The 11,678-nt window shown below is 32.8% G+C and overlaps 1 protein-coding gene across 2 annotated transcripts in view; it reads left to right on the top strand.

Annotated features, from left to right (window-relative positions):
* The first annotated feature begins 3,003 nt into the window (after positions 1-3,003).
* LOC106672104 (katanin p60 ATPase-containing subunit A-like 1) overlaps positions 3,004-11,678 on the top strand; it is a 58,462-nt gene continuing 49,787 nt past the window's right edge. Inside the window, exon 1 of one of the 2 annotated variants that reach the window (XM_024225248.1) lies at positions 3,004-3,030. The gene's annotated coding sequence lies outside the window, so the exon portion shown is untranslated. The remainder of the gene's footprint in view (positions 3,031-11,678) is intronic. The other variant, XM_024225249.1, reaches the window with a different exon arrangement.

Here is an 11,678-nt window from a genome sequence, read left to right as displayed (position 1 = left end):
TTTAGATTAAAAGATATCACGATTTTCCGACGCCAGGACGTGATATCTTTCAAAATCGATAAAAAGCGAAATTACTCTGAAATGGTTGAGAATCGGACCATGGACAATATGAACTTTTTTGTTCATTTTAGGGTGAAGAATCTACTGGAGAAGTTTGTAGCACGAGTAGCAATTCACCCTGTATATATATATATATATATATATATATACAGTAATAAATAAATACATTGTAAAAATTTTATCCATGATTAGTGACACATCTAATATATTTTCTTTTAGTGCAATTTTTAGATTACCTAATTATACATATCTTCGTGTAGATTTGGTAATCTATTTTCAGTTTTTATGCTAAACACATATTTTATAAATTTAACAAATTGCTTATAATTGTGTTTGTTTTCTGTCATTACTGAAAGCAAACTATCTTCATTTATATGTGTTCTCATTTCTAATTCCATATTCATTCTTTTATTACTGTAGATTTCACAATCCTTTATTATGTGTTCAACACTTTCAATTTCTCCACATCGACACAAATTTGTATTTTTTATTTTGTATTCTTATAGATATTTATTGAACTCTCCGTGTCCAGAAAGGAATTGCGTAATGACATAATTAGGGTGGATAAACGTTCTGTTTTTTTTTCTTTTAAGTATACTTGGGAAGAATTTGTAGGTAGTACTTCCTTTCAAGCTTATATCCCACCTTGCTTGCCATTTTGTAATTACAGCATTTTGTATTTGTTCAATTTGCTCTTTGTAATCACTGGCCATAATCTTTTTTATTTTATAAATGTCTATTCTTTTTTGTAGTTCCAGGTCTGTTGGGACTTGCCCAGTAATAACTTGCAGGGCGTCTGTAGAAGTTGTTCGATACGCTTTTGCCATCCACTTTAGTGCATTTTTTTGTATAGACAATAGTTTATTCACCTGGGTTTCAATTTTTCAGCCCATGCTGGTGCTGCATAACAGATGATTGACAGGTTTAACACTTTATATATTATTTCCGTACTTTCATACTTGATATCCCCCAGGTAGCCTTTGCCAAGTTTGCGAGGTAGTTTTGTTTTTCTACCATTTTAACCCTTATACTTTCAATGTGGCTACTTGGGTTAAAACTATTACTTATGGTTACCCCCAAGTAAACTATGTTTTTTTCCACCTTTATTTATTTTCCATTTAGTACTATTTTAGGGTGGTTTGAGGTAGCTACTTTGCCTTTTATAAATTGCACTATTGTTTTTTCTTCCGATACTTGGGGTTTTTGTGCCTGACACCACATATGGACTGTATTTAATGCTTCCTCGCTTTTTTTCTTTTATTTCTCTGACACTGTTTCCGCTAACGACCAAGGCTAAATCATCCATGAATGCTGTTGCCTGGATTTGTTTGGTTTGCATAATCTCCATTAACTCATTGAAGGCGATTATCCAAATAAGTGGCCCAAGGATAGATCCTTGGGGGCATCCTAAGCTTACTTCTTTGTGTATTTCGCCTTCCATAATTTCTACTGTCACAAATCGTTCATTGAAGTAATTTTTTACGAGGTTTAGGAGGTCGCCATTTATCCCTTTTTTATGGAGGTCTGCAATTATTTTTGGCCACCATAAGCTATCGAATGCTGCTTTTATATCGATGTAGAGGGCAGCTACATATTTTTCTCTCTTGTGTTCTACATCATTTTTGAGGTTCAGAATCGCATCCGTTGTTGACTTGCTTTTCATGCTGCCGTATTGTCTTCCATTTATTGTAATTTTAGCTTTTATTCGCCCTGCTATGAGGTGTTCTAGCAGTTTGCCGAATATTGGGATAAGGCTGATTCCTCTATATGACTCTTTTTTCCTCTTGTCTTTTCCGGGTTTTAGCAGTAGTTTTAATTTTGCTTTTCTCCAATAGCCTGGGAAATATCCTATCTTCAGGCACTCATAATACAAATCCAATAACTGAGGTTTAATTATGTCCATGCTGTTTTTTGCTATTATTGGGTCGATGTTGTCTCTTCCAGGAGCTTTTCCAATTTTTATTTTCTTTATTGCTTTTTCCATTTCCTCTTCAGTGAAAGGTATATGGTCGCTACCTGTTTGTACATTATTGTATATGTGTCTTATTTCTCTTTGCAAACTTGTTTCACTATTCAATTCGTCGCGTGGAAACATATAGTCCAGTATGATATTGATTGATTCCGCCGTTGTTTGTGACTCATTTAGTCCATCGGTTATTTTACTTATATCATTTGGGTGAATCTTTTTCATTATGATTTTATTCGGTAGTCCCAAAAGGTTTTCCTTTTCTGTTTCAGTTATAAATTTTCTCCATCCCATTCTTTTTTCATACTTTATTTTGTTATGGAATTTTGTCTTTACTCTTTTGTACAATGTTTTCATTTCTTCCCTGTTTTCTGCATGTATTGAATTTATATACTTTCTTTTTGCACGTTTTGTTTCTTTCTTGAGTTTTCCTAATTATTCGTTCCACCATGGGACATTTTGCTTGCATGTCATCAGGGCCAAACCGAACAAACCAACGAAACTTTCAATTTTCCCTTTAATATACGAACCCGATCGGGCCATTTCTTTTTCAGGATGTTTTAGTCAGTCATCTCTTAATTACAGACTTTTTGGATTATCAATTGAGAAAAACACAAGCCTGAATACTCAGTTAAAAAAAAATAACGACTTTCACTTTCGATTATGGTCAAAACTAACAGCTCTGAGCAGAACTTACCGTCATGAAAGTACAATTACCCATTCACGGCTAATTATACGTGAAATTAATTAATCTTCAAGATTATCTTTATGAGCTTTGAAAAATAAATTAAGAAAAAAACTGTATTTATTAAATTATAGTCCAGAAATTTAAATATTAAATTTTCTTATGATACCTATGTTAATTTTTGTTTGAAAAAAAAAAGATAAAAGTGTTATGCAATAGCATCATTATTTATAAATTTCGTCCGAGTTTACTGGTCAAAGGTCGTTGCAGTAGGGTCGGAAAGCTTCTCATGTCAGTCAGACGGAATCAACGAATGAAGGTATACTAACATTATTAATTTATTTATTATGTATATATATGCACATATGTATTATTTATTAAGATAAAACCAACCGTTAACATGTTTGAAAGTATATATAAAAAGGATTTTTTGCCTTTTTTTCTCTTGAATTTTATATCGGTATGAAAAATTTATATGGTATATTGATCAAAATATTATCCAATCTAGGGCTTTTTATTGTATTTATTTGACTTAAATTTTTATAAATTTTTCTTGATAAATAAATTTCACCCTTAGTATCTTTTCCCACCGAGTAAGTAACGTTTTTTCCCCGTACTTTTTGGTAAATTGCCTATTTATTTCCTCTTTGGCCGATAAATAATGGATCGAAAGTCACCTCCGCGCTCTTTCCATTTGATTTACATCGCGAGGAATTCGCCCCATATCGCAAACAGGCCGTTTCGGAGTAAAACGGACGAAAGACGCCTGGACAGGCCGAGGGTAATGAAGTGTAAAAATTTGATGGGAGAATTTTTTTTAAAAATCTGTGAGCTGATTCGGCTCTAATTTTGACTTCTCCCATCATCCTCAGTCTCTAGTACTATACCACATAGTATAGATAATAAAATGTATGGTATACGTAATTTCTTGAAAAAGACAACAACGGATAAACAAATCCTGAACTACAAAGCCAACTACCCAAATTGACGAGAAAATTACCATCAAGGCGACACCAAAAACAATCAACCAAAACAAACAACCAAAAACAAATATTAATTGACAATTAATGTAACATCCTCCGTACTTTACACCTAAGCTGTCATAAAAAGCACTAAAATTCACTATAACAAAAACCCAAAGATATACTACAAAGACAACTCTACCAGAAAAATAGACTAGATTGCCCCAAATTGACTTGATTGATTTTAAAAACAAGAACGAACAAAGACATGAAATAAAGTTTCGAGGAATACATTAAATAGTAGGTGTTTAAAATAAACAAACCGTGAACTAGAAAGAATATGACTTCAAGGATAATTCACTCAATTTACTATAAAATTACTATAAAAAAATACCAGCGAATTATAAAGACAATGCCTCCTAATTGACCTTAAATATTGTGGTGCCCTCAACCTAAATTTTATTTGATGATTCGAAACAATAAAGCAGAAATTTCCCTGAACTACGACTAATACTAAACATTATAACTATCAATTGTTCAACTAATCTTAGACTGCAATGACATTACTACAAAGACAACGATCCAATTTGATAATTATTGATTCATGAATATACCACCAACAAAGAACAAGTTGCTTACAATTACTGTGAAACATCCACAAAATTAATATCACTATTAATTAAGGTTTTTAGTTGAGATAAAAAAGTCAGTGGCATGAGCGGGATTCGAACCCACGACTTTCGGCTAGATACGCCACTGCCCTACCACTTGAGCTATCGTGACTTCGATCCAGACACTAACTTCCCATCTCAACCCCACCTTTTGAATTTTCCCTCCTTTTTGCCACTTTTCAAATATCGTGTAATCGGATTGGATTCTCGACGACAAATGAAATGGCCACGGAGAGCTTTAGTGAAGTATACTTCATTTTCAATCATTAAATTCACTAATTTCGTGGTCCGCTTGGCCAATTAATATATTACAATTAATTAAGGTTTTTCGTTGAGATAAAACGTCAATGGCACGAGCGGGATTCGAACGGGTTGAGATGGGAAGTTAGTGTCCGAGTGGATCGAGGTCACGATAGCTCAAGTGGTAGAGCAGCGGCGTATCTAGCCGAAGATCGTGGGTTCGAATCCCGCTCGTGCCATTGACCTTTTTATCTCAACTAAAAACCTTAATTAATTGTAATATATTAATTGGTCAAGCGGACCACGAAATTAGTGAAATTAATATCACTACAAAGACAACTCTACCAAAAAATGAACCTTAGCTAGCTCCATCGAACAAAAACATGTTATACAGTTTAATGAAATAAAACTAAACCGTTAGTAGTTAGTTTAAAATAAACAAACACTGAACTACAAAGAATATCACTACACTACTTCCCTCAATTCTCTTTAAAATTACAATAACAACAACACAAAAAAAACAACCTAAAAATGACTGGTAATTACTGTAAAACCACCAGTATCAACAACGACATGATATTTATAACTGTAATTAATCATTACTACAAAGTACTACAAAGACAACTCTACCAGAAAAATATACTTGCTTGCCCCAAATTGACTTGATTGATTTTAAAAACAAGAACGAACAAAGACATGAAATAAAGTTTCAAGGAATACATTAAATAGTAGTTGTTTAAAATAAACAAACCCTGAACTAGAAAGAATGTCACTTCAAGGACAATTCACAAAATTCACTATAAAATGACAATAAAAACACCACAAAAAAACCTAAAAATGATTGGCAATTACTGTAACACCAGCAGTACCAACAAAGACATGATATTACCTAAATTAATTATAAAAATGGACTAACTTGTCCCAAATTGACTTAATTGAAAAACAAGAATAAACAATGACATGAAATAAAGTTTCATAGTTAGTGGTTCTTTAAAATAAACAAATCCTGAATTACAAAGAATATCACTATCAGGACAATTCTCAAGAAAATGATAAAAATACTACCAAAAAACCTAAAAATACATGGCAATTACTGTAAAATCAGCAGTACCTACAAAGGAATAATATTACCCAAATTAATTATACCTGTAATTAATCATTACTACAAAGACAACACTACCACAAAAAATGGACTAGCTCGCCCCAAATTGTCTTAATTGATTTTAAAAACAAGAACGAACAGAGACATAAAATAAACATTCATGGAATACATTAAATAGTGAGTAGTTGGTTTAAAACAAAGAAACCCTGAACTATAAAGAATATTACTAAAAGACAAAGTTCCCAATTTACTACAAAATTATAATAAAAGCTCCACCAAAAAGTCTAAAAATATGGCAATTAATATAAAATCATGGACTAACAGAGACATGACATTACCAAAATTAATTGTAACGGTAATTAACCATTAACAACACACGCCAAAGACAACACTTCCCAAAAATTAACTATAACACAAAATAGTTATAGTTCAGTGAGAATTAGTTTACTCAAATGGGGATGCGCTATTTTGTGTTATAGTTAATTTTTGGGAAGTGTTGTCTTTGGCGTGTGTTGTTAATGGTTAATTACCGTTACAATTAATTTTGGTAATGTCATGTCTCTGTTAGTCCATGATTTNAGAGGATTAATAAGTGTTGACATTCATACAAATGAGTAATCCTGTAAACGTAAACAGAATATTTTATATAGATTTTTTTTAATGAAAACTTAAAATCCTGCATTATTTTCCGGACAACCCGATAGTTCGGTAATACGCTATGTACATCGTAGTGTTTTTTATAGTTACAGTGTATTTTAATGATTTTTGTGAATTGTTGCTTACTGCTTATTTAGTATGGAAGATTTATAGTAATATTAATACAATTAATATTTATGTTATTGCTGGTGTCCCTTATATTTTTATTTTATGGTCAATTTGGGGAGTTGTCTTTGTAGTTCAGGGTTTGTCTGTTTTACATCAAATGCTATTTAATGTTATTCCGTGTAACTTTATAGTATATATTATATTCAAATGTAGTTATATAGTGATAGCACAGTACATGAAGTTCAATTGGACCATAGGGTATAATACTACGGTAATAGGTCTGACTAGGCTGACTAGTTGTGATGGTTAGTAGTAAAGTGTTAGTCAATATGTTTCCAAAACGGCAAAACTCGACTTCAGCCGTTCAACTGCCTGAAATAAACGACAATTGGTATAATTGATAACAACCGTGGGGGATTCGATGCCGATTAAGACAAATGGAGAGGCCAGGAGGGCTTAGCGACCGGGACGAGGAAGTGGGCAGGCCGTTGATATCCGGCATCGGGCCTGAAGCAACGCCCGTTACGCTTCCTGTGCCAGGGGCCGGGTGAAACGGCGACCCCGTCACACGGATCCGAATATCGATATGCTGATTATGCTTAGAACGGTCTCTAAGCTCACCAGGCCAGCCTTTTCGCCCAACTCAGTCCAAAAACCAAATCTGGTTCTACCTATTTCTTGTCAATACAAAGAAATTTAAAGATATCTCTGATTTTTCTACTTGAAATAGATCACGATGATCTTTTTCTAACAATTCGGTCGGAACAGCTTAGGTAAAGTAAACTATTTTAAATCGGTGAATGCATCTCGCACAGTTTCGTAATAAAAATAATATTATTCCGTAACACTCTTATGCTAATTACATACACAGTTGAAAATACATTACCAACCGGACAGTATATAATCAATATAATATAACTATGTTATGTGTATGATTTCCATTAATAATAGAAAATATAAATACTTCAGTAGTAGTATATCAGGATTTTTATTTTTATTTTTATGTCTTTCAGTTATAGACGGTTAATTAGTTTTATAGATAGAAGTGAAGTTTTGTAATAACATTAGTAGTAGTAGTAGTTCTATGTTATCATGCTGATGGTGACTCAAAAATTATAGTCGAATAGGGGCGTTGTCTTTGTAATATTACCCGATGCAGTTCAGGGAAAGTGAGTTTATGCTCATAGTCTTTATATGTGCTTATAAGCCAGTTGGGGCGTTGTCTTTGTAGTAATACTCGTTCTCTTTCAGTCACAGTTGGGCCATGATATATGTCTTATAAAAATAGTCCTTCTATTGTAGTTAAGTTATGGATATGTCATGGTGTCATCATAGTTGTACTTAGGACGTTGTCCATGCAAAAATAATTGTTCTACTGTAGTTCAGTTGTAGATATGTCATGATGTCTTCATAGTTATACTTAGGAGGTTATCCTTGAAATAATTGTCGTACTAGCTGTCTTCATAGTTATAGTTAGGACGTTGTCCAAAAAAAATAGTCATTCTATTGAAGTTCAGTTGTAGATATGCAATGGTGTCTTCATAGTTTTAACTGGGACGTTGTCCTTGAAATAATTGTCGTTCTATTGTAGTTCGGTTATAGATTGGTCCAGTTGTCTCTACATTTATGCTCATTTGTAACATTGCCCTTTTAGTGATAGGGGTAGTGGTTAAGTCATAGTTTGGACATGTTGTCTATAGTCAATTTGGAACGTTCCCCTTGCAAAAATAGTTGTTCTGTTGTAGTTACGTTGTAGATAGGTCATGGTGTCTTCATTGTTATAATTGGGACGTTGTCTTTGTAAAAATAGTCCTTCTATTGTAGTTCAGTTGTAGATAGGTCATGGTGTCTTCATAGTTACAATTGGCACGATGTCCTTGCAAAATAGTCCTTCTATTGTTGTTCGTTTATTGTTAGTACATGGTGTCTTCATTCTTACAGTTGCGACGTTAACCTTAACGTAAAAATACGTTCTATTGTAGTTCAGTTATAGATTGGCCAAGTTGTTTCCACAGTTATACTCAATTTGAGACGTTACCCTTGTAGTGAAAGTCGTTCTAGCTAAATCATAGTTTGGCCATAGTGTGTTTATAGTAATAGTCAATTTGGAACGTTGTCCTTGTAAAAATAGCCGTTCTATTGTTTATAGATTGGCCAAGTTGTCTCCACAGTTATACTCAATTTGGGACGTTACCCTTGTAGTGAAAGTCATTCTAGCTAAATCATAGTTTGGCCATGGTGTGTTTATAGTGATAGTCAATTTGGAACGTTGTCCTTGTAAAAACAGTTCTGTTGTAGTTCAGTTATAGTTAGGTCAAGGTGACTCGACTGTTATACTTAATTTGGGACATGATCCTTGTAGCAATTGTAGTTCTAATTCCGTCATAGTTTGGCCATGTTCTCTTTGTAGTTATAGTCAATATGGAGTTGTCCTTGTAGTAATCGTACTCTGTCAGTTATAGTAGATTCATGATGATGGCGTTGCTTTTATAACTATAATCAATTTGGGGAGTTGTCTTTGCAGTAATAGTGGTTGAAGTTTAAGGTTAGTTAGTTTCAAAAATATTGCTTCTTTGAGGTACTGATATTCTTATAATCAATTTGGGAAGTTGTCTTTGGTAAAATAGTCCTTGCAGTTCAGTAATTCTTGGATCATGCTGGTAGTGATGCTTTTACAGTTGCTTTGCAGTTTTGCTTGAAGTAATTTAAGTCTTTGTTGACGTTAGTTTAACTAACTTAATTAATTACAAAATGTGTTATAGTATTCCAAGAAATACACTTTATTTAGCTGTTAAACTCAGATTTCTATTTAAAAATAACTGAACTTAATAAACTCAAAGAATAAACCTGGATTTTTTTAATGAAAAACAACATTAGGAAAAAGCAAACTCACAGCAATCAAGTTAAACAAACTAATCGCTCGCTTATTCTCCCATGAAGAATACACATTTTATTACAACCTCATTGTGAGATAGTTGTTTGTTCTTTGTGCATCTTATTTTTAACGCAAAATGAACACAAACATGCGATTGTGGGTCGGCCTAGTTTGCCCCATGCCGTGTCTTACTAACACATATTCTTATTTCAACAAATTTCTAAGATACGAACGTATTTTAAAAATCAAATTGTGTATTTTTTATAATGAAAAAAATCATTGTTTACTTGTCCTACTTGAAGTTTTTGTTTAGGTAATGCAAACGATAAAAACGTTCGATATCAACTGGCCACAGTTTGGACACTGAGCCAGTTTGTCCTATATCACTCCTTGTTGCCACAACTGCTTATTAAATCGGTACAAACAATTAAAAAATACAATTGGATACAAAGGCAGTCTAGTTTATCTAGTCTTTGGCCTAAAATTCGAAGTGCTATCTTTATCAATGTAACTTACGTACTTAACGTTTGGCTTTAGAATACGAATTTTTGATAAAAAGAGTCAAAAATCTGAGTATTGGTGCATTGTAAACTCGCTTCATCATCGTAATAGTAGTCAATTCGGACAGATTGTTTGTGGCGGTGTTAAATTTAAAGTGGTAATTAGTTCAAACACAGACGATTTATTGTGGACTTTTCTTTGTCATAAAAAAATCGATTCAGAATAAGTTACATTGTTTTTGGTAAATTTGTCTTCATTATACTTATGAAATCTGGCACAGTTAGATGGGATTTGGTGGAGTTGTCTTTGTAGTAAAACTAAATCCTGAAAAGTTACATTGTTTTTGGTAGATTTGTAAATTTACAAAGTAGAAAATTCACACACAGTTCAGCTATTTTTGGTGGTTTAACTTTGCAGTGGTAATCAATTCTGACTAAGTTAGATTGTTTCTGGTAGATTTGCCCTTGTTTGACTTATCAAATCTCTCACAGTTAGATTGTATTTGGTGGGGTTGTCTTTGTTGAAGTTGTGTAATCTGTCACATTTAGATTTTATTTGGTGGAGTTGTCTTTGTTGCAGTTGTATAATCTGTCACAATTAGATTGTATTTGGTGGAGTTGTCTTTGTTGTAGTTGTATAATCTCATACTGTTATAGTGTTTTTCGAGAAGTTGTCTTTGCGACAAAATTGGATAATTTCATCAGAACTAGGTTATTATTGGTGGAGTTTTTTTAATATATTTTTTAATTATTTTCTTTTTAAGTAAAAGTAAAAATGGAAATTCCAGACAATTAGATTGTATTTGGTGGGTTTAGAGTTCGATTGTTTGTGAAGAAGTTGTCTTTTGCAATAAAATTAGGCTGATTTAGATTGCTTTTGGTATCATTAATTCAGACATAGCTCGATAGTTTTGGATGGATTTTTCTTTGTATTAAAAGTAAATTCTGATATAGTTAGATTTTTTGTTGGTAAAAAGTCTTTTCAAGTAACTGTAGATTCTGACTCAGATTGTTTTTGGTGGGTTTGACTTTACGGTGGTAGTCAATTATGGCACAAATATATGGTTTTTTGTAAAAAAAAATTTTGTAGTTCTTTGTAAACTCTAACATATTTGCATTGTTCTTGGTGGAGATGTAAAATCTGAAACAGTGAGATTGTTTTTGTAGGCGCTATCTAAGTAGTAGTCAATTTATACATAGTACCATTGTTTTTGGACCCGTTAACTTTGTAGTGATAATCAATTATAAAAGTTGTTTTTTATGGGGTGGTTTTTATGGAAATGTCTATGAATATGTAATAAAATACAATTAAGTATAACCAAATCTGTTTGTAATAGGTGTTTTTGTAGAACTGGTCAATTAAGTACAATATAATTTAATTGCGTTATTAATTGATTGATACAAATTCAGTTCAGAATGAACATAGTAACCGACTTTTCAGTTTGTTGACTGCTATAACTAGCGGTTCCAAGTTGTAGATTTACATTGATTACAAACATTGTCACAGTTAATAACTATTTACAACAAATTGTCCAGGTGGATGAGATTTTAAACTCGTTGGTTTTATTTTTGACCCGGAAACGATTTCATTGATGCTCGATGAAAGGTGAATAATAGTATATTAAAAAAAGAGAGAAAAAGACAGAGAGATCATTAAATACGGTCCAGTAGAACCGGAGACTCGCTCCGTAAGCGGAATGATTTTTTTTTTAGCGTGCATTTCGGTATAATTTGTTTCATAACGTTGTTAAACAAAAGTGCATCCGTTTACAGGATGCCGATAACGAAATGGTACATTTTTATGCATTTGTACAATGTTTGCTTTTCACGTTTGAGAAAAAAAACGCCGAAA

This window comes from Cimex lectularius, unplaced genomic scaffold (assembly GCF_000648675.2).
Source record: "Cimex lectularius strain Harlan isolate CLEC.00 unplaced genomic scaffold, Clec_2.1 scaffold93, whole genome shotgun sequence".
In the NCBI taxonomy this organism is placed as follows: domain Eukaryota; kingdom Metazoa; phylum Arthropoda; class Insecta; order Hemiptera; family Cimicidae; genus Cimex; species Cimex lectularius.
This window is presented reverse-complemented; position numbering and strand designations above follow the sequence as displayed.